General features: G+C 45.4%; 24 non-coding genes across 24 annotated transcripts; 8 read left to right on the plus strand and 16 right to left on the minus strand.

The window, feature by feature from the left end:
- Positions 1-483: 483 nt before the first annotated feature.
- TRNAA-UGC (transfer RNA alanine (anticodon UGC)) lies at positions 484-556 on the minus strand. Its single transcript has one exon. It is a non-coding gene; the product is annotated as a tRNA-Ala (tRNA).
- Positions 557-1,232: 676 nt separating this feature from the next.
- TRNAN-GUU (transfer RNA asparagine (anticodon GUU)) lies at positions 1,233-1,306 on the plus strand. Its single transcript has one exon. It is a non-coding gene; the product is annotated as a tRNA-Asn (tRNA).
- Positions 1,307-1,923: 617 nt separating this feature from the next.
- TRNAA-CGC (transfer RNA alanine (anticodon CGC)) lies at positions 1,924-1,996 on the minus strand. Its single transcript has one exon. It is a non-coding gene; the product is annotated as a tRNA-Ala (tRNA).
- Positions 1,997-2,589: 593 nt separating this feature from the next.
- TRNAA-UGC (transfer RNA alanine (anticodon UGC)) lies at positions 2,590-2,662 on the minus strand. The gene has a single exon. It is a non-coding gene; the product is annotated as a tRNA-Ala (tRNA).
- A 676-nt stretch (positions 2,663-3,338) lies between these two features.
- Positions 3,339-3,412, plus strand: TRNAN-GUU (transfer RNA asparagine (anticodon GUU)). The gene has a single exon. It is a non-coding gene; the product is annotated as a tRNA-Asn (tRNA).
- Positions 3,413-4,029: 617 nt separating this feature from the next.
- TRNAA-CGC (transfer RNA alanine (anticodon CGC)) lies at positions 4,030-4,102 on the minus strand. Its single transcript has one exon. It is a non-coding gene; the product is annotated as a tRNA-Ala (tRNA).
- A 593-nt stretch (positions 4,103-4,695) lies between these two features.
- On the minus strand, positions 4,696-4,768 carry TRNAA-UGC (transfer RNA alanine (anticodon UGC)). Its single transcript has one exon. It is a non-coding gene; the product is annotated as a tRNA-Ala (tRNA).
- A 2,032-nt stretch (positions 4,769-6,800) lies between these two features.
- Positions 6,801-6,873, minus strand: TRNAA-UGC (transfer RNA alanine (anticodon UGC)). The gene has a single exon. It is a non-coding gene; the product is annotated as a tRNA-Ala (tRNA).
- A 676-nt stretch (positions 6,874-7,549) lies between these two features.
- On the plus strand, positions 7,550-7,623 carry TRNAN-GUU (transfer RNA asparagine (anticodon GUU)). The gene has a single exon. It is a non-coding gene; the product is annotated as a tRNA-Asn (tRNA).
- A 617-nt stretch (positions 7,624-8,240) lies between these two features.
- TRNAA-CGC (transfer RNA alanine (anticodon CGC)) lies at positions 8,241-8,313 on the minus strand. The gene has a single exon. It is a non-coding gene; the product is annotated as a tRNA-Ala (tRNA).
- A 593-nt stretch (positions 8,314-8,906) lies between these two features.
- TRNAA-UGC (transfer RNA alanine (anticodon UGC)) lies at positions 8,907-8,979 on the minus strand. Its single transcript has one exon. It is a non-coding gene; the product is annotated as a tRNA-Ala (tRNA).
- A 676-nt stretch (positions 8,980-9,655) lies between these two features.
- On the plus strand, positions 9,656-9,729 carry TRNAN-GUU (transfer RNA asparagine (anticodon GUU)). The gene has a single exon. It is a non-coding gene; the product is annotated as a tRNA-Asn (tRNA).
- A 617-nt stretch (positions 9,730-10,346) lies between these two features.
- Positions 10,347-10,419, minus strand: TRNAA-CGC (transfer RNA alanine (anticodon CGC)). Its single transcript has one exon. It is a non-coding gene; the product is annotated as a tRNA-Ala (tRNA).
- Positions 10,420-11,022: 603 nt separating this feature from the next.
- TRNAA-UGC (transfer RNA alanine (anticodon UGC)) lies at positions 11,023-11,095 on the minus strand. Its single transcript has one exon. It is a non-coding gene; the product is annotated as a tRNA-Ala (tRNA).
- A 676-nt stretch (positions 11,096-11,771) lies between these two features.
- Positions 11,772-11,845, plus strand: TRNAN-GUU (transfer RNA asparagine (anticodon GUU)). Its single transcript has one exon. It is a non-coding gene; the product is annotated as a tRNA-Asn (tRNA).
- Positions 11,846-12,462: 617 nt separating this feature from the next.
- Positions 12,463-12,535, minus strand: TRNAA-CGC (transfer RNA alanine (anticodon CGC)). Its single transcript has one exon. It is a non-coding gene; the product is annotated as a tRNA-Ala (tRNA).
- Positions 12,536-13,127: 592 nt separating this feature from the next.
- Positions 13,128-13,200, minus strand: TRNAA-UGC (transfer RNA alanine (anticodon UGC)). The gene has a single exon. It is a non-coding gene; the product is annotated as a tRNA-Ala (tRNA).
- Positions 13,201-13,876: 676 nt separating this feature from the next.
- Positions 13,877-13,950, plus strand: TRNAN-GUU (transfer RNA asparagine (anticodon GUU)). Its single transcript has one exon. It is a non-coding gene; the product is annotated as a tRNA-Asn (tRNA).
- Positions 13,951-14,567: 617 nt separating this feature from the next.
- On the minus strand, positions 14,568-14,640 carry TRNAA-CGC (transfer RNA alanine (anticodon CGC)). Its single transcript has one exon. It is a non-coding gene; the product is annotated as a tRNA-Ala (tRNA).
- Positions 14,641-15,242: 602 nt separating this feature from the next.
- Positions 15,243-15,315, minus strand: TRNAA-UGC (transfer RNA alanine (anticodon UGC)). The gene has a single exon. It is a non-coding gene; the product is annotated as a tRNA-Ala (tRNA).
- Positions 15,316-15,991: 676 nt separating this feature from the next.
- Positions 15,992-16,065, plus strand: TRNAN-GUU (transfer RNA asparagine (anticodon GUU)). Its single transcript has one exon. It is a non-coding gene; the product is annotated as a tRNA-Asn (tRNA).
- Positions 16,066-16,682: 617 nt separating this feature from the next.
- TRNAA-CGC (transfer RNA alanine (anticodon CGC)) lies at positions 16,683-16,755 on the minus strand. Its single transcript has one exon. It is a non-coding gene; the product is annotated as a tRNA-Ala (tRNA).
- A 602-nt stretch (positions 16,756-17,357) lies between these two features.
- On the minus strand, positions 17,358-17,430 carry TRNAA-UGC (transfer RNA alanine (anticodon UGC)). The gene has a single exon. It is a non-coding gene; the product is annotated as a tRNA-Ala (tRNA).
- A 676-nt stretch (positions 17,431-18,106) lies between these two features.
- On the plus strand, positions 18,107-18,180 carry TRNAN-GUU (transfer RNA asparagine (anticodon GUU)). The gene has a single exon. It is a non-coding gene; the product is annotated as a tRNA-Asn (tRNA).
- The last annotated feature ends 93 nt before the right edge of the window (positions 18,181-18,273 follow it).

Here is an 18,273-nt window from a genome sequence, read left to right on the forward strand (position 1 = left end):
TTTTTTTTTTTTTTTTTTAAGTGTGAGTTCCATGTTGCCATAGTAGAAGATCATCGGAGGACTTTACAAGGTGAAGGGTGGCTTCCAAATACATGCACGCCTCTTCCAAGCAAAGCCTTTACATATCTACGGAGAAGACAAAAAACTCTCTGTTGATTTGTGCTTACGTTTTGATCTCCTCACTCCTCAGGTACAACGGAGGAGACCTTTCTAGAAGAGCTGTTTGTAGGTGGACGGAACGAGCATAGCTGGGCTGTGTTTACCAGCCGGATGAACCTTCCGATAGAATGCGCAAAACTCCTTCGAGCCGGAATTGAACCAGCGACCTAAGGATTGCTAACTTTCTTCTACAGTCTTCGGCTCTACCAGCTGAGCTATCGAAGGCTTGTTTTGTCCTTGATCGAAAGCCTCCTAGTTTTAGCTGTTGGAGTTTTGAGCATGAGGTAAAAAGACAATCACTGCTACCATGTGAAAAATAACTCTTGGAGAATGCGGGCATCGATCCCGCTGCCTCTCGCATGCAAAGCGAGCGCTCTGCCACTTGAGCTAATCCCCCCGGCATGACAGGTCTGCCTTTAGTTTCTTGCCACACTTCACGGTGATTTTCTCATCATGTCAGGTGAGAAGCTGCAATGCTATATGGCAATTTTTATGTAAGAATAGCTTGCTTTTTTTTTTACAGTGTGAGTTCCATTTTACCATAGTAGAAGATCATCGGAGGAGTTTAAAAGGTGAAGGGTGGCTTACAAATACATGCACACCTCTTCCAAGCAAACCCTTTACATATCTACGAAGAACCGAGGGGTAAGCAATAAAAAACCCCTTAATAGTTTGGAGACGAAAGTTGCAATGTAGCACAATATCAGTCTTATCGAAGAAATATAATGATGACCTGTATAAAAAGAATCAACTAGCAGAGGATGGTTTCGATCCATCGACCTCTGGGTTATGGGCCCAGCACGCTTCCGCTGCGCCACTCTGCTGCCGGTGGTCTGTTCGTTGAGAAGGTCTATTTATCGACTGACTTTTCAAAAGTGGCTAAAATGTATTTGGTCTTTGTGATGGAATCCATCAGCAGGAGCTTATTGTCGGCGCCTCGAGTCCTCCTGAGCATCAGCAATTGTCTCTTTGTTTTTGCTGATTTCTTTTTGTCATATTATGTTAAAAAGTTGATCTGAGAAACCTGTGCCTGGCCTGCCTGGCTGAGAGTTCCTGTAGAAAGATCTGTTTGCGTCTCTGTGGCGCAATTGGTTAGCGCGTTCGGCTGTTAACCGAAAGGATGGTGGTTCAAGCCCACCCAGGGACGATGGTCTTTTTTGCTTAAGTAGCAGCCTATGTACGAGTGAAGAAGGTTCCACGTCGTCTTTCAATTGCTCTCCCGACAAATAACTCTGTTGCTCGCTGCCTACGTTTTGAACTCCCGAGTTAGAATGGAGGATACTTTTGGAAAAGAGCTCTTTGTATGTGGACGGAAGCAGCTTAGCTGGGCTGTGTTTATTCAGGGGCGATGGTCTCTTTGGCTCGAGTAGCATTCTAGGGGTGTAAAAGGTTCCACGTTAGCTTTCGGCTGAGCTGCTCTCCCAACAAAAAACTCTCTGTTGCTTTGTGCTTACGTTTTGAACTCCTCAGGTACAACGGAGGAGACCCTTCTAGAAGAGCTGTTTGTAGGTGGACAGAGGGAGCATAGCTGGGCTGTGTTTACTAGCAGGATGAGCCCTCCGATAGAACGCGCAAACATCCTTCGAGCTGGAATTGAACCAGCAACCGAAGGATTTGCTCATTTACATCTACAGTCTTTGGCTCTACCAGCTGAGCTATTGAAGGCTTGTCTTGGCCTTGGTTGAAAGCCTCCTAGTTTTAGCTGTTGGAGTTTTGAGCATGAGGTGAAAAGGCAATCACTGCTACCATGTGAAAAATAACTCTTGGAGAATGCGGGCATCGATCCCGCTGCCTCTCACATGCGAAGCGAGCGCTCTACCACTTGAGCTAATTCCCCTGGCGGGACAGTTGTGCCTTTAGTTTCTTGCCACACTTCATAGGGATTTTCTTATCATGTCAGGTGAGAAGCTGCATTGTTATATGGTATTTTTTTTCTGTAAGAATAGCTTTTTTTTTTTTTTTTTTAAGTGTGAGTTCCATGTTGCCATAGTAGAAGATCATCGGAGGACTTTACAAGGTGAAGGGTGGCTTCCAAATACATGCACGCCTCTTCCAAGCAAAGCCTTTACATATCTACGGAGAAGACAAAAAACTCTCTGTTGATTTGTGCTTACGTTTTGATCTCCTCACTCCTCAGGTACAACGGAGGAGACCTTTCTAGAAGAGCTGTTTGTAGGTGGACGGAACGAGCATAGCTGGGCTGTGTTTACCAGCCGGATGAACCTTCCGATAGAATGCGCAAAACTCCTTCGAGCCGGAATTGAACCAGCGACCTAAGGATTGCTAACTTTCTTCTACAGTCTTCGGCTCTACCAGCTGAGCTATCGAAGGCTTGTTTTGTCCTTGATCGAAAGCCTCCTAGTTTTAGCTGTTGGAGTTTTGAGCATGAGGTAAAAAGACAATCACTGCTACCATGTGAAAAATAACTCTTGGAGAATGCGGGCATCGATCCCGCTGCCTCTCGCATGCAAAGCGAGCGCTCTGCCACTTGAGCTAATCCCCCTGGCATGACAGGTCTGCCTTTAGTTTCTTGCCACACTTCACGGTGATTTTCTCATCATGTCAGGTGAGAAGCTGCAATGCTATATGGCAATTTTTATGTAAGAATAGCTTGCTTTTTTTTTTACAGTGTGAGTTCCATTTTACCATAGTAGAAGATCATCGGAGGAGTTTAAAAGGTGAAGGGTGGCTTACAAATACATGCACACCTCTTCCAAGCAAACCCTTTACATATCTACGAAGAACCGAGGGGTAAGCAATAAAAAACCCCTTAATAGTTTGGAGACGAAAGTTGCAATGTAGCACAATATCAGTCTTATCGAAGAAATATAATGATGACCTGTATAAAAAGAATCAACTAGCAGAGGATGGTTTCGATCCATCGACCTCTGGGTTATGGGCCCAGCACGCTTCCGCTGCGCCACTCTGCTGCCGGTGGTCTGTTCGTTGAGAAGGTCTATTTATCGACTGACTTTTCAAAAGTGGCTAAAATGTATTTGGTCTTTGTGATGGAATCCATCAGCAGGAGCTTATTGTCGGCGCCTCGAGTCCTCCTGAGCATCAGCAATTGTCTCTTTGTTTTTGCTGATTTCTTTTTGTCATATTATGTTAAAAAGTTGATCTGAGAAACCTGTGCCTGGCCTGCCTGGCTGAGAGTTCCTGTAGAAAGATCTGTTTGCGTCTCTGTGGCGCAATTGGTTAGCGCGTTCGGCTGTTAACCGAAAGGATGGTGGTTCAAGCCCACCCAGGGACGATGGTCTTTTTTGCTTAAGTAGCAGCCTATGTACGAGTGAAGAAGGTTCCACGTCGTCTTTCAATTGCTCTCCCGACAAATAACTCTGTTGCTCGCTGCCTACGTTTTGAACTCCCGAGTTAGAATGGAGGATACTTTTGGAAAAGAGCTCTTTGTATGTGGACGGAAGCAGCTTAGCTGGGCTGTGTTTATTCAGGGGCGATGGTCTCTTTGGCTCGAGTAGCATTCTAGGGGTGTAAAAGGTTCCACGTTAGCTTTCGGCTGAGCTGCTCTCCCAACAAAAAACTCTCTGTTGCTTTGTGCTTACGTTTTGAACTCCTCAGGTACAACGGAGGAGACCCTTCTAGAAGAGCTGTTTGTAGGTGGACAGAGGGAGCATAGCTGGGCTGTGTTTACTAGCAGGATGAGCCCTCCGATAGAACGCGCAAACATCCTTCGAGCTGGCATTGAACCAGCAACCGAAGGATTTGCTCATTTACATCTACAGTCTTTGGCTCTACCAGCTGAGCTATTGAAGGCTTGTCTTGGCCTTGGTTGAAAGCCTCCTAGTTTTAGCTGTTGGAGTTTTGAGCATGAGGTGAAAAGGCAATCACTGCTACCATGTGAAAAATAACTCTTGGAGAATGCGGGCATCGATCCCGCTGCCTCTCACATGCGAAGCGAGCGCTCTACCACTTGAGCTAATTCCCCTGGCGGGACAGTTGTGCCTTTAGTTTCTTGCCACACTTCATAGGGATTTTCTTATCATGTCAGGTGAGAAGCTGCATTGTTATATGGTATTTTTTTTCTGTAAGAATAGCTTTTTTTTTTTTTTTTTTAAGTGTGAGTTCCATGTTGCCATAGTAGAAGATCATCGGAGGACTTTACAAGGTGAAGGGTGGCTTCCAAATACATGCACGCCTCTTCCAAGCAAAGCCTTTACATATCTACGGAGAAGACAAAAAACTCTCTGTTGATTTGTGCTTACGTTTTGATCTCCTCACTCCTCAGGTACAACGGAGGAGACCTTTCTAGAAGAGCTGTTTGTAGGTGGACGGAACGAGCATAGCTGGGCTGTGTTTACCAGCCGGATGAACCTTCCGATAGAATGCGCAAAACTCCTTCGAGCCGGAATTGAACCAGCGACCTAAGGATTGCTAACTTTCTTCTACAGTCTTCGGCTCTACCAGCTGAGCTATCGAAGGCTTGTTTTGTCCTTGATCGAAAGCCTCCTAGTTTTAGCTGTTGGAGTTTTGAGCATGAGGTAAAAAGACAATCACTGCTACCATGTGAAAAATAACTCTTGGAGAATGCGGGCATCGATCCCGCTGCCTCTCGCATGCAAAGCGAGCGCTCTGCCACTTGAGCTAATCCCCCTGGCATGACAGGTCTGCCTTTAGTTTCTTGCCACACTTCACGGTGATTTTCTCATCATGTCAGGTGAGAAGCTGCAATGCTATATGGCAATTTTTATGTAAGAATAGCTTGCTTTTTTTTTTACAGTGTGAGTTCCATTTTACCATAGTAGAAGATCATCGGAGGAGTTTAAAAGGTGAAGGGTGGCTTACAAATACATGCACACCTCTTCCAAGCAAACCCTTTACATATCTACGAAGAACCGAGGGGTAAGCAATAAAAAACCCCTTAATAGTTTGGAGACGAAAGTTGCAATGTAGCACAATATCAGTCTTATCGAAGAAATATAATGATGACCTGTATAAAAAGAATCAACTAGCAGAGGATGGTTTCGATCCATCGACCTCTGGGTTATGGGCCCAGCACGCTTCCGCTGCGCCACTCTGCTGCCGGTGGTCTGTTCGTTGAGAAGGTCTATTTATCGACTGACTTTTCAAAAGTGGCTAAAATGTATTTGGTCTTTGTGATGGAATCCATCAGCAGGAGCTTATTGTCGGCGCCTCGAGTCCTCCTGAGCATCAGCAATTGTCTCTTTGTTTTTGCTGATTTCTTTTTGTCATATTATGTTAAAAAGTTGATCTGAGAAACCTGTGCCTGGCCTGCCTGGCTGAGAGTTCCTGTAGAAAGATCTGTTTGCGTCTCTGTGGTGCAATTGGTTAGCGCGTTCGGCTGTTAACCGAAAGGATGGTGGTTCAAGCCCACCCAGGGACGATGGTCTTTTTTGCTTAAGTAGCAGCCTATGTACGAGTGAAGAAGGTTCCACGTCGTCTTTCAATTGCTCTCCCGACAAATAACTCTGTTGCTCGCTGCCTACGTTTTGAACTCCCGAGTTAGAATGGAGGATACTTTTGGAAAAGAGCTCTTTGTATGTGGACGGAAGCAGCTTAGCTGGGCTGTGTTTATTCAGGGGCGATGGTCTCTTTGGCTCGAGTAGCATTCTAGGGGTGTAAAAGTTTCCACGTTAGCTTTCGGCTGAGCTGCTCTCCCAACAAAAAACTCTCTGTTGCTTTGTGCTTACGTTTTGAACTCCTCAGGTACAACGGAGGAGACCCTTCTAGAAGAGCTGTTTGTAGGTGGACAGAGGGAGCATAGCTGGGCTGTGTTTACTAGCAGGATGAGCCCTCCGATAGAACGCGCAAACATCCTTCGAGCTGGAATTGAACCAGCAACCGAAGGATTTGCTCATTTACATCTACAGTCTTTGGCTCTACCAGCTGAGCTATTGAAGGCTTGTCTTGGCCTTGGTTGAAAGCCTCCTAGTTTTAGCTGTTGGAGTTTTGAGCATGAGGTGAAAAGGCAATCACTGCTACCATGTGAAAAATAACTCTTGGAGAATGCGGGCATCGATCCCGCTGCCTCTCACATGCGAAGCGAGCGCTCTACCACTTAAGCTAATTCCCCTGGCGGGACAGTTGTGCCTTTAGTTTCTTGCCACACTTCATAGGGATTTTCTTATCATGTCAGGTGAGAAGCTGCATTGTTATATGGTATTTTTTTTCTGTAAGAATAGCTTTTTTTTTTTTTTTTTAAGTGTGAGTTCCATGTTGCCATAGTAGAAGATCATCGGAGGACTTTACAAGGTGAAGGGTGGCTTCCAAATACATGCACGCCTCTTCCAAGCAAAGCCTTTACATATCTACGGAGAAGACAAAAAACTCTCTGTTGATTTGTGCTTACGTTTTGATCTCCTCACTTCTCAGGTACAACGGAGGAGACCTTTCTAGAAGAGCTGTTTGTAGGTGGACGGAACGAGCATAGCTGGGCTGTGTTTACCAGCCGGATGAACCTTCCGATAGAATGCGCAAAACTCCTTCGAGCCGGAATTGAACCAGCGACCTAAGGATTGCTAACTTTCTTCTACAGTCTTCGGCTCTACCAGCTGAGCTATCGAAGGCTTGTTTTGTCCTTGATCGAAAGCCTCCTAGTTTTAGCTGTTGGAGTTTTGAGCATGAGGTAAAAAGACAATCACTGCTACCATGTGAAAAATAACTCTTGGAGAATGCGGGCATCGATCCCGCTGCCTCTCGCATGCAAAGCGAGCGCTCTGCCACTTGAGCTAATCCCCCTGGCATGACAGGTCTGCCTTTAGTTTCTTGCCACACTTCACGGTGATTTTCTCATCATGTCAGGTGAGAAGCTGCAATGCTATATGGCAATTTTTATGTAAGAATAGCTTGCTTTTTTTTTTACAGTGTGAGTTCCATTTTACCATAGTAGAAGATCATCGGAGGAGTTTAAAAGGTGAAGGGTGGCTTACAAATACATGCACACCTCTTCCAAGCAAACCCTTTACATATCTACGAAGAACCGAGGGGTAAGCAATAAAAAACCCCTTAATAGTTTGGAGACGAAAGTTGCAATGTAGCACAATATCAGTCTTATCGAAGAAATATAATGATGACCTGTATAAAAAGAATCAACTAGCAGAGGATGGTTTCGATCCATCGACCTCTGGGTTATGGGCCCAGCACGCTTCCGCTGCGCCACTCTGCTGCCGGTGGTCTGTTCGTTGAGAAGGTCTATTTATCGACTGACTTTTCAAAAGTGGCTAAAATGTATTTGGTCTTTGTGATGGAATCCATCAGCAGGAGCTTATTGTCGGCGCCTCGAGTCCTCCTGAGCATCAGCAATTGTCTCTTTGTTTTTGCTGATTTCTTTTTGTCATATTATGTTAAAAAGTTGATCTGAGAAACCTGTGCCTGGCCTGCCTGGCTGAGAGTTCCTGTAGAAAGATCTGTTTGCGTCTCTGTGGCGCAATTGGTTAGCGCGTTCGGCTGTTAACCGAAAGGATGGTGGTTCAAGCCCACCCAGGGACGATGGTCTTTTTTGCTTAAGTAGCAGCCTATGTACGAGTGAAGAAGGTTCCACGTCGTCTTTCAATTGCTCTCCCGACAAATAACTCTGTTGCTCGCTGCCTACGTTTTGAACTCCCGAGTTAGAATGGAGGATACTTTTGGAAAAGAGCTCTTTGTATGTGGACGGAAGCAGCTTAGCTGGGCTGTGTTTATTCAGGGGCGATGGTCTCTTTGGCTCGAGTAGCATTCTAGGGGTGTAAAAGGTTCCACGTTAGCTTTCGGCTGAGCTGCTCTCCCAACAAAAAACTCTCTGTTGCTTTGTGCTTACGTTTTGAACTCCTCAGGTACAACGGAGGAGACCCTTCTAGAAGAGCTGTTTGTAGGTGGACAGAGGGAGCATAGCTGGGCTGTGTTTACTAGCAGGATGAGCCCTCCGATAGAACGCGCAAACATCCTTCGAGCTGGCATTGAACCAGCAACCGAAGGATTTGCTCATTTACATCTACAGTCTTTGGCTCTACCAGCTGAGCTATTGAAGGCTTGTCTTGGCCTTGGTTGAAAGCCTCCTAGTTTTAGCTGTTGGAGTTTTGAGCATGAGGTGAAAAGGCAATCACTGCTACCATGTGAAAAATAACTCTTGGAGAATGCGGGCATCGATCCCGCTGCCTCTCACATGCGAAGCGAGCGCTCTACCACTTGAGCTAATTCCCCTGGCGGGACAGTTGTGCCTTTAGTTTCTTGCCACACTTCATAGGGATTTTCTTATCATGTCAGGTGAGAAGCTGCATTGTTATATGGTATTTTTTTTCTGTAAGAATAGCTTTTTTTTTTTTTTTTTTAAGTGTGAGTTCCATGTTGCCATAGTAGAAGATCATCGGAGGACTTTACAAGGTGAAGGGTGGCTTCCAAATACATGCACGCCTCTTCCAAGCAAAGCCTTTACATATCTACGGAGAAGACAAAAAACTCTCTGTTGATTTGTGCTTACGTTTTGATCTCCTCACTCCTCAGGTACAACGGAGGAGACCTTTCTAGAAGAGCTGTTTGTAGGTGGACGGAACGAGCATAGCTGGGCTGTGTTTACCAGCCGGATGAACCTTCCGATAGAATGCGCAAAACTCCTTCGAGCCGGAATTGAACCAGCGACCTAAGGATTGCTAACTTTCTTCTACAGTCTTCGGCTCTACCAGCTGAGCTATCGAAGGCTTGTTTTGTCCTTGATCGAAAGCCTCCTAGTTTTAGCTGTTGGAGTTTTGAGCATGAGGTAAAAAGACAATCACTGCTACCATGTGAAAAATAACTCTTGGAGAATGCGGGCATCGATCCCGCTGCCTCTCGCATGCAAAGCGAGCGCTCTGCCACTTGAGCTAATCCCCCTGGCATGACAGGTCTGCCTTTAGTTTCTTGCCACACTTCACGGTGATTTTCTCATCATGTCAGGTGAGAAGCTGCAATGCTATATGGCAATTTTTATGTAAGAATAGCTTGCTTTTTTTTTTACAGTGTGAGTTCCATTTTACCATAGTAGAAGATCATCGGAGGAGTTTAAAAGGTGAAGGGTGGCTTACAAATACATGCACACCTCTTCCAAGCAAACCCTTTACATATCTACGAAGAACCGAGGGGTAAGCAATAAAAAACCCCTTAATAGTTTGGAGACGAAAGTTGCAATGTAGCACAATATCAGTCTTATCGAAGAAATATAATGATGACCTGTATAAAAAGAATCAACTAGCAGAGGATGGTTTCGATCCATCGACCTCTGGGTTATGGGCCCAGCACGCTTCCGCTGCGCCACTCTGCTGCCGGTGGTCTGTTCGTTGAGAAGGTCTATTTATCGACTGACTTTTCAAAAGTGGCTAAAATGTATTTGGTCTTTGTGATGGAATCCATCAGCAGGAGCTTATTGTCGGCGCCTCGAGTCCTCCTGAGCATCAGCAATTGTCTCTTTGTTTTTGCTGATTTCTTTTTGTCATATTATGTTAAAAAGTTGATCTGAGAAACCTGTGCCTGGCCTGCCTGGCTGAGAGTTCCTGTAGAAAGATCTGTTTGCGTCTCTGTGGCGCAATTGGTTAGCGCGTTCGGCTGTTAACCGAAAGGATGGTGGTTCAAGCCCACCCAGGGACGATGGTCTTTTTTGCTTAAGTAGCAGCCTATGTACGAGTGAAGAAGGTTCCACGTCGTCTTTCAATTGCTCTCCCGACAAATAACTCTGTTGCTCGCTGCCTACGTTTTGAACTCCCGAGTTAGAATGGAGGATACTTTTGGAAAAGAGCTCTTTGTATGTGGACGGAAGCAGCTTAGCTGGGCTGTGTTTATTCAGGGGCGATGGTCTCTTTGGCTCGAGTAGCATTCTAGGGGTGTAAAAGGTTCCACGTTAGCTTTCGGCTGAGCTGCTCTCCCAACAAAAAACTCTCTGTTGCTTTGTGCTTACGTTTTGAACTCCTCAGGTACAACGGAGGAGACCCTTCTAGAAGAGCTGTTTGTAGGTGGACAGAGGGAGCATAGCTGGGCTGTGTTTACTAGCAGGATGAGCCCTCCGATAGAACGCGCAAACATCCTTCGAGCTGGAATTGAACCAGCAACCGAAGGATTTGCTCATTTACATCTACAGTCTTTGGCTCTACCAGCTGAGCTATTGAAGGCTTGTCTTGGCCTTGGTTGAAAGCCTCCTAGTTTTAGCTGTTGGAGTTTTGAGCATGAGGTGAAAAGGCAATCACTGCTACCATGTGAAAAATAACTCTTGGAGAATGCGGGCATCGATCCCGCTGCCTCTCACATGCGAAGCGAGCGCTCTACCACTTGAGCTAATTCCCCTGGCGGGACAGTTGTGCCTTTAGTTTCTTGCCACACTTCATAGGGATTTTCTTATCATGTCAGGTGAGAAGCTGCATTGTTATATGGTATTTTTTTTCTGTAAGAATAGCTTTTTTTTTTTTTTTTTTTTTTTTTTTTAAGTGTGAGTTCCATGTTGCCATAGTAGAAGATCATCGGAGGACTTTACAAGGTGAAGGGTGGCTTCCAAATACATGCACGCCTCTTCCAAGCAAAGCCTTTACATATCTACGGAGAAGACAAAAAACTCTCTGTTGATTTGTGCTTACGTTTTGATCTCCTCACTCCTCAGGTACAACGGAGGAGACCTTTCTAGAAGAGCTGTTTGTAGGTGGACGGAACGAGCATAGCTGGGCTGTGTTTACCAGCCGGATGAACCTTCCGATAGAATGCGCAAAACTCCTTCGAGCCGGAATTGAACCAGCGACCTTAGGATTGCTAACTTTCTTCTACAGTCTTCGGCTCTACCAGCTGAGCTATCGAAGGCTTGTTTTGTCCTTGATCGAAAGCCTCCTAGTTTTAGCTGTTGGAGTTTTGAGCATGAGGTAAAAAGACAATCACTGCTACCATGTGAAAAATAACTCTTGGAGAATGCGGGCATCGATCCCGCTGCCTCTCGCATGCAAAGCGAGCGCTCTGCCACTTGAGCTAATCCCCCTGGCATGACAGGTCTGCCTTTAGTTTCTTGCCACACTTCACGGTGATTTTCTCATCATGTCAGGTGAGAAGCTGCAATGCTATATGGCAATTTTTATGTAAGAATAGCTTGCTTTTTTTTTTACAGTGTGAGTTCCATTTTACCATAGTAGAAGATCATCGGAGGAGTTTAAAAGGTGAAGGGTGGCTTACAAATACATGCACACCTCTTCCAAGCAAACCCTTTACATATCTACGAAGAACCGAGGGGTAAGCAATAAAAAACCCCTTAATAGTTTGGAGACGAAAGTTGCAATGTAGCACAATATCAGTCTTATCGAAGAAATATAATGATGACCTGTATAAAAAGAATCAACTAGCAGAGGATGGTTTCGATCCATCGACCTCTGGGTTATGGGCCCAGCACGCTTCCGCTGCGCCACTCTGCTGCCGGTGGTCTGTTCGTTGAGAAGGTCTATTTATCGACTGACTTTTCAAAAGTGGCTAAAATGTATTTGGTCTTTGTGATGGAATCCATCAGCAGGAGCTTATTGTCGGCGCCTCGAGTCCTCCTGAGCATCAGCAATTGTCTCTTTGTTTTTGCTGATTTCTTTTTGTCATATTATGTTAAAAAGTTGATCTGAGAAACCTGTGCCTGGCCTGCCTGGCTGAGAGTTCCTGTAGAAAGATCTGTTTGCGTCTCTGTGGCGCAATTGGTTAGCGCGTTCGGCTGTTAACCGAAAGGATGGTGGTTCAAGCCCACCCAGGGACGATGGTCTTTTTTGCTTAAGTAGCAGCCTATGTACGAGTGAAGAAGGTTCCACGTCGTCTTTCAATTGCTCTCCCGACAAATAACTCTGTTGCTCGCTGCCTACGTTTTGAACTCCCGAGTTAGAATGGAGGATACTTTTGGAAAAGAGCTCTTTGTATGTGGACGGAAGCAGCTTAGCTGGGCTGTGTTTATTCAGGGGCGATGGTCTCTTTGGCTCGAGTAGCATTCTAGGGGTGTAAAAGTTTCCACGTTAGCTTTCGGCTGAGCTGCTCTCCCAACAAAAAACTCTCTGTTGCTTTGTGCTTACGTTTTGAACTCCTCAGGTACAACGGAGGAGACCCTTCTAGAAGAGCTGTTTGTAGGTGGACAGAGGGAGCATAGCTGGGCTGTGTTTACTAGCAGGATGAGCCCTCCGATAGAACGCGCAAACATCCTTCGAGCTGGAATTGAACCAGCAACCGAAGGATTTGCTCATTTACATCTACAGTCTTTGGCTCTACCAGCTGAGCTATTGAAGGCTTGTCTTGGCCTTGGTTGAAAGCCTCCTAGTTTTAGCTGTTGGAGTTTTGAGCATGAGGTGAAAAGGCAATCACTGCTACCATGTGAAAAATAACTCTTGGAGAATGCGGGCATCGATCCCGCTGCCTCTCACATGCGAAGCGAGCGCTCTACCACTTGAGCTAATTCCCCTGGCGGGACAGTTGTGCCTTTAGTTTCTTGCCACACTTCATAGGGATTTTCTTATCATGTCAGGTGAGAAGCTGCATTGTTATATGGTATTTTTTTTCTGTAAGAATAGCTTTTTTTTTTTTTTTTTAAGTGTGAGTTCCATGTTGCCATAGTAGAAGATCATCGGAGGACTTTACAAGGTGAAGGGTGGCTTCCAAATACATGCACGCCTCTTCCAAGCAAAGCCTTTACATATCTACGGAGAAGACAAAAAACTCTCTGTTGATTTGTGCTTACGTTTTGATCTCCTCACTTCTCAGGTACAACGGAGGAGACCTTTCTAGAAGAGCTGTTTGTAGGTGGACGGAACGAGCATAGCTGGGCTGTGTTTACCAGCCGGATGAACCTTCCGATAGAATGCGCAAAACTCCTTCGAGCCGGAATTGAACCAGCGACCTAAGGATTGCTAACTTTCTTCTACAGTCTTCGGCTCTACCAGCTGAGCTATCGAAGGCTTGTTTTGTCCTTGATCGAAAGCCTCCTAGTTTTAGCTGTTGGAGTTTTGAGCATGAGGTAAAAAGACAATCACTGCTACCATGTGAAAAATATCTCTTGGAGAATGCGGGCATCGATCCCGCTGCCTCTCGCATGCAAAGCGAGCGCTCTGCCACTTGAGCTAATCCCCCTGGCATGACAGGTCTGCCTTTAGTTTCTTGCCACACTTCACGGTGATTTTCTCATCATGTCAGGTGAGAAGCTGCAATGCTATATGGCAATTTTTATGTAAGAATAGCTTGCTTTTTTTTTTACAGTGTGAGTTCCATTTTACCATAGTAGAAGATCATCGGAGGAGTTTAAAAGGTGAAGGGTGGCTTACAAATACATGCACACCTCTTCCAAGCAAACCCTTTACATATCTACGAAGAACCGAGGGGTAAGCAATAAAAAACCCCTTAATAGTTTGGAGACGAAAGTTGCAATGTAGCACAATATCAGTCTTATCGAAGAAATATAATGATGACCTGTATAAAAAGAATCAACTAGCAGAGGATGGTTTCGATCCATCGACCTCTGGGTTATGGGCCCAGCACGCTTCCGCTGCGCCACTCTGCTGCCGGTGGTCTGTTCGTTGAGAAGGTCTATTTATCGACTGACTTTTCAAAAGTGGCTAAAATGTATTTGGTCTTTGTGATGGAATCCATCAGCAGGAGCTTATTGTCGGCGCCTCGAGTCCTCCTGAGCATCAGCAATTGTCTCTTTGTTTTTGCTGATTTCTTTTTGTCATATTATGTTAAAAAGTTGATCTGAGAAACCTGTGCCTGGCCTGCCTGGCTGAGAGTTCCTGTAGAAAGATCTGTTTGCGTCTCTGTGGCGCAATTGGTTAGCGCGTTCGGCTGTTAACCGAAAGGATGGTGGTTCAAGCCCACCCAGGGACGATGGTCTTTTTTGCTTAAGTAGCAGCCTATGTACGAGTGAAGAAGGTTCCACGTCGTCTTTCAATTGCTCTCCCGACAAATAACTCTGTTGCTCGCTGCCTACGTTTTGAACTCCCGAGTTAGAATGGAGGATACTTTTGGAAAAGAGCTCTTTGTATGTGGACGGAAGCAGCTTAGCTGGGCTGTGTTTATTCAGGGGCGATGGTCTCTTTGGCTCGAGTAGCATTCTAGGGGTGTAAAAGGTTCCACGTTAGCTTTCGGCTGAGCTGCTCTCCCAACAAAAAACTCTCTGTTGCTTTGTGCTTACGTTTTGAACTCCTCAGGTACAACGGAGGAGACCCTTCTAGAAGAGCTGTTTGTAGGTGGACAGAGGGAGCATAGCTGGGCTGTGTTTACTAGCAGGATGAGCCCTCCGATAGAACGCGCAAACATCCTTCGAGCTGGAATTGAACCAGCAACCGAAGGATTTGCTCATTTACATCTACAGTCTTTGGCTCTACCAGCTGAGCTATTGAAGGCTTGTCTTGGCCTTGGTTGAAAGCCTCCTAGTTTTAGCTGTTGGAGTTTTGAGCATGAGGTGAAAAGGCAATCACTGCTACCATGTGAAAAATAACTCTTGGAGAATGCGGGCATCGATCCCGCTGCCTCTCACATGCGAAGCGAGCGCTCTACCACTTGAGCTAATTCCCCTGGCGGGACAGTTGTGCCTTTAGTTTCTTGCCACACTTCATAGGGATTTTCTTATCATGTCAGGTGAGAAGCTGCATTGTTATATGGTATTTTTTTTCTGTAAGAATAGCTTTTTTTTTTTTTTTTTTTTTTTTTTTAAGTGTGAGTTCCATGTTGCCATAGTAGAAGATCATCGGAGGACTTTACAAGGTGAAGGGTGGCTTCCAAATACATGCACGCCTCTTCCAAGCAAAGCCTTTACATATCTACGGAGAAGACAAAAAACTCTCTGTTGATTTGTGCTTACGTTTTGATCTCCTCACTCCTCAGGTACAACGGAGGAGACCTTTCTAGAAGAGCTGTTTGTAGGTGGACGGAACGAGCATAGCTGGGCTGTGTTTACCAGCCGGATGAACCTTCCGATAGAATGCGCAAAACTCCTTCGAGCCGGAATTGAACCAGCGACCTAAGGATTGCTAACTTTCTTCTACAGTCTTCGGCTCTACCAGCTGAGCTATCGAAGGCTTGTTTTGTCCTTGATCGAAAGCCTCCTAGTTTTAGCTGTTGGAGTTTTGAGCATGAGGTAAAAAGACAATCACTGCTACCATGTGAAAAATAACTCTTGGAGAATGCGGGCATCGATCCCGCTGCCTCTCGCATGCAAAGCGAGCGCTCTGCCACTTGAGCTAATCCCCCTGGCATGACAGGTCTGCCTTTAGTTTCTTGCCACACTTCACGGTGATTTTCTCATCATGTCAGGTGAGAAGCTGCAATGCTATATGGCAATTTTTATGTAAGAATAGCTTGCTTTTTTTTTTACAGTGTGAGTTCCATTTTACCATAGTAGAAGATCATCGGAGGAGTTTAAAAGGTGAAGGGTGGCTTACAAATACATGCACACCTCTTCCAAGCAAACCCTTTACATATCTACGAAGAACCGAGGGGTAAGCAATAAAAAACCCCTTAATAGTTTGGAGACGAAAGTTGCAATGTAGCACAATATCAGTCTTATCGAAGAAATATAATGATGACCTGTATAAAAAGAATCAACTAGCAGAGGATGGTTTCGATCCATCGACCTCTGGGTTATGGGCCCAGCACGCTTCCGCTGCGCCACTCTGCTGCCGGTGGTCTGTTCGTTGAGAAGGTCTATTTATCGACTGACTTTTCAAAAGTGGCTAAAATGTATTTGGTCTTTGTGATGGAATCCATCAGCAGGAGCTTATTGTCGGCGCCTCGAGTCCTCCTGAGCATCAGCAATTGTCTCTTTGTTTTTGCTGATTTCTTTTTGTCATATTATGTTAAAAAGTTGATCTGAGAAACCTGTGCCTGGCCTGCCTGGCTGAGAGTTCCTGTAGAAAGATCTGTTTGCGTCTCTGTGGCGCAATTGGTTAGCGCGTTCGGCTGTTAACCGAAAGGATGGTGGTTCAAGCCCACCCAGGGACGATGGTCTTTTTTGCTTAAGTAGCAGCCTATGTACGAGTGAAGAAGGTTCCACGTCGTCTTTCAATTGCTCTCCCGACAAATAACTCTGTTGCTCGCTGCCTACGTTTTGAACTCCCGAGTTAGAATGGAGGATACTTTTGGAAAAGAGCTCTTTGTATGTGGACGGAAGCAGCTTAGCTGGGCTGTGTTTATTCAGGGGCGATGGTCTCTTTGGCTCGAGTAGCATTCTAGGGGTGTAAAAGGTTCCACGTTAGCTTTCGGCTGAGCTGCTCTCCCAACAAAAAACTCTCTGTTGCTTTGTGCTTACGTTTTGAACTCCTCAGGTACAACGGAGGAGACCCTTCTAGAAGAGCTGTTTGTAGGTGGACAGAGGGAGCATAGCTGGGCTGTGTTTACTAGCAGGATGAGCCCTCCGATAGAACGCGCAAACATCCTTCGAGCTGGAATTGAACCAGCAACCCAAGGATTTGCTCATTTACATCTACAGTCTTTGGCTCTACCAGCTGAGCTATTGAAGGCTTGTCTTGGCCTTGGTTGAAAGCCTCCTAGTTTTAGCTGTTGGAGTTTTGAGCATGAGGTGAAAAGGCAATCACTGCTACCATGTGAAAAATAACTCTTGGAGAATGCGGGCATCGATCCCGCTGCCTCTCACATGCGAAGCGAGCGCTCTACCACTTGAGCTAATTCCCCTGGCGGGACAGTTGTGCCTTTAGTTTCTTGCCACACTTCATAGGGATTTTCTTATCATGTCAGGTGAGAAGCTGCATTGTTATATGGTATTTTTTTTCTGTAAGAATAGCTTTTTTTTTTTTTTTTTTTTTTTTTTTAAGTGTGAGTTCCATGTTGCCATAGTAGAAGATCATCGGAGGACTTTACAAGGTGAAGGGTGGCTTCCAAATACATGCACGCCTCTTCCAAGCAAAGCCTTTACATATCTACGGAGAAGACAAAAAACTCTCTGTTGATTTGTGCTTACGTTTTGATCTCCTCACTCCTCAGGTACAACGGAGGAGACCTTTCTAGAAGAGCTGTTTGTAGGTGGACGGAACGAGCATAGCTGGGCTGTGTTTACCAGCCGGATGAACCTTCCGATAGAATGCGCAAAACTCCTTCGAGCCGGAATTGAACCAGCGACCTAAGGATTGCTAACTTTCTTCTACAGTCTTCGGCTCTACCAGCTGAGCTATCGAAGGCTTGTTTTGTCCTTGATCGAAAGCCTCCTAGTTTTAGCTGTTGGAGTTTTGAGCATGAGGTAAAAAGACAATCACTGCTACCATGTGAAAAATAACTCTTGGAGAATGCGGGCATCGATCCCGCTGCCTCTCGCATGCAAAGCGAGCGCTCTGCCACTTGAGCTAATCCCCCTGGCATGACAGGTCTGCCTTTAGTTTCTTGCCACACTTCACGGTGATTTTCTCATCATGTCAGGTGAGAAGCTGCAATGCTATATGGCAATTTTTATGTAAGAATAGCTTGCTTTTTTTTTTACAGTGTGAGTTCCATTTTACCATAGTAGAAGATCATCGGAGGAGTTTAAAAGGTGAAGGGTGGCTTACAAATACATGCACACCTCTTCCAAGCAAACCCTTTACATATCTACGAAGAACCGAGGGGTAAGCAATAAAAAACCCCTTAATAGTTTGGAGACGAAAGTTGCAATGTAGCACAATATCAGTCTTATCGAAGAAATATAATGATGACCTGTATAAAAAGAATCAACTAGCAGAGGATGGTTTCGATCCATCGACCTCTGGGTTATGGGCCCAGCACGCTTCCGCTGCGCCACTCTGCTGCCGGTGGTCTGTTCGTTGAGAAGGTCTATTTATCGACTGACTTTTCAAAAGTGGCTAAAATGTATTTGGTCTTTGTGATGGAATCCATCAGCAGGAGCTTATTGTCGGCGCCTCGAGTCCTCCTGAGCATCAGCAATTGTCTCTTTGTTTTTGCTGATTTCTTTTTGTCATATTATGTTAAAAAGTTGATCTGAGAAACCTGTGCCTGGCCTGCCTGGCTGAGAGTTCCTGTAGAAAGATCTGTTTGCGTCTCTGTGGCGCAATTGGTTAGCGCGTTCGGCTGTTAACCGAAAGGATGGTGGTTCAAGCCCACCCAGGGACGATGGTCTTTTTTGCTTAAGTAGCAGCCTATGTACGAGTGAAGAAGGTTCCACGTCGTCTTTCAATTGCTCTCCCGACAAATAACTCTGTTGCT

Source organism: Anomaloglossus baeobatrachus, chromosome 3, assembly GCF_048569485.1.
Source record: "Anomaloglossus baeobatrachus isolate aAnoBae1 chromosome 3, aAnoBae1.hap1, whole genome shotgun sequence".
Taxonomy (NCBI): Eukaryota; Metazoa; Chordata; class Amphibia; order Anura; family Aromobatidae; genus Anomaloglossus; species Anomaloglossus baeobatrachus.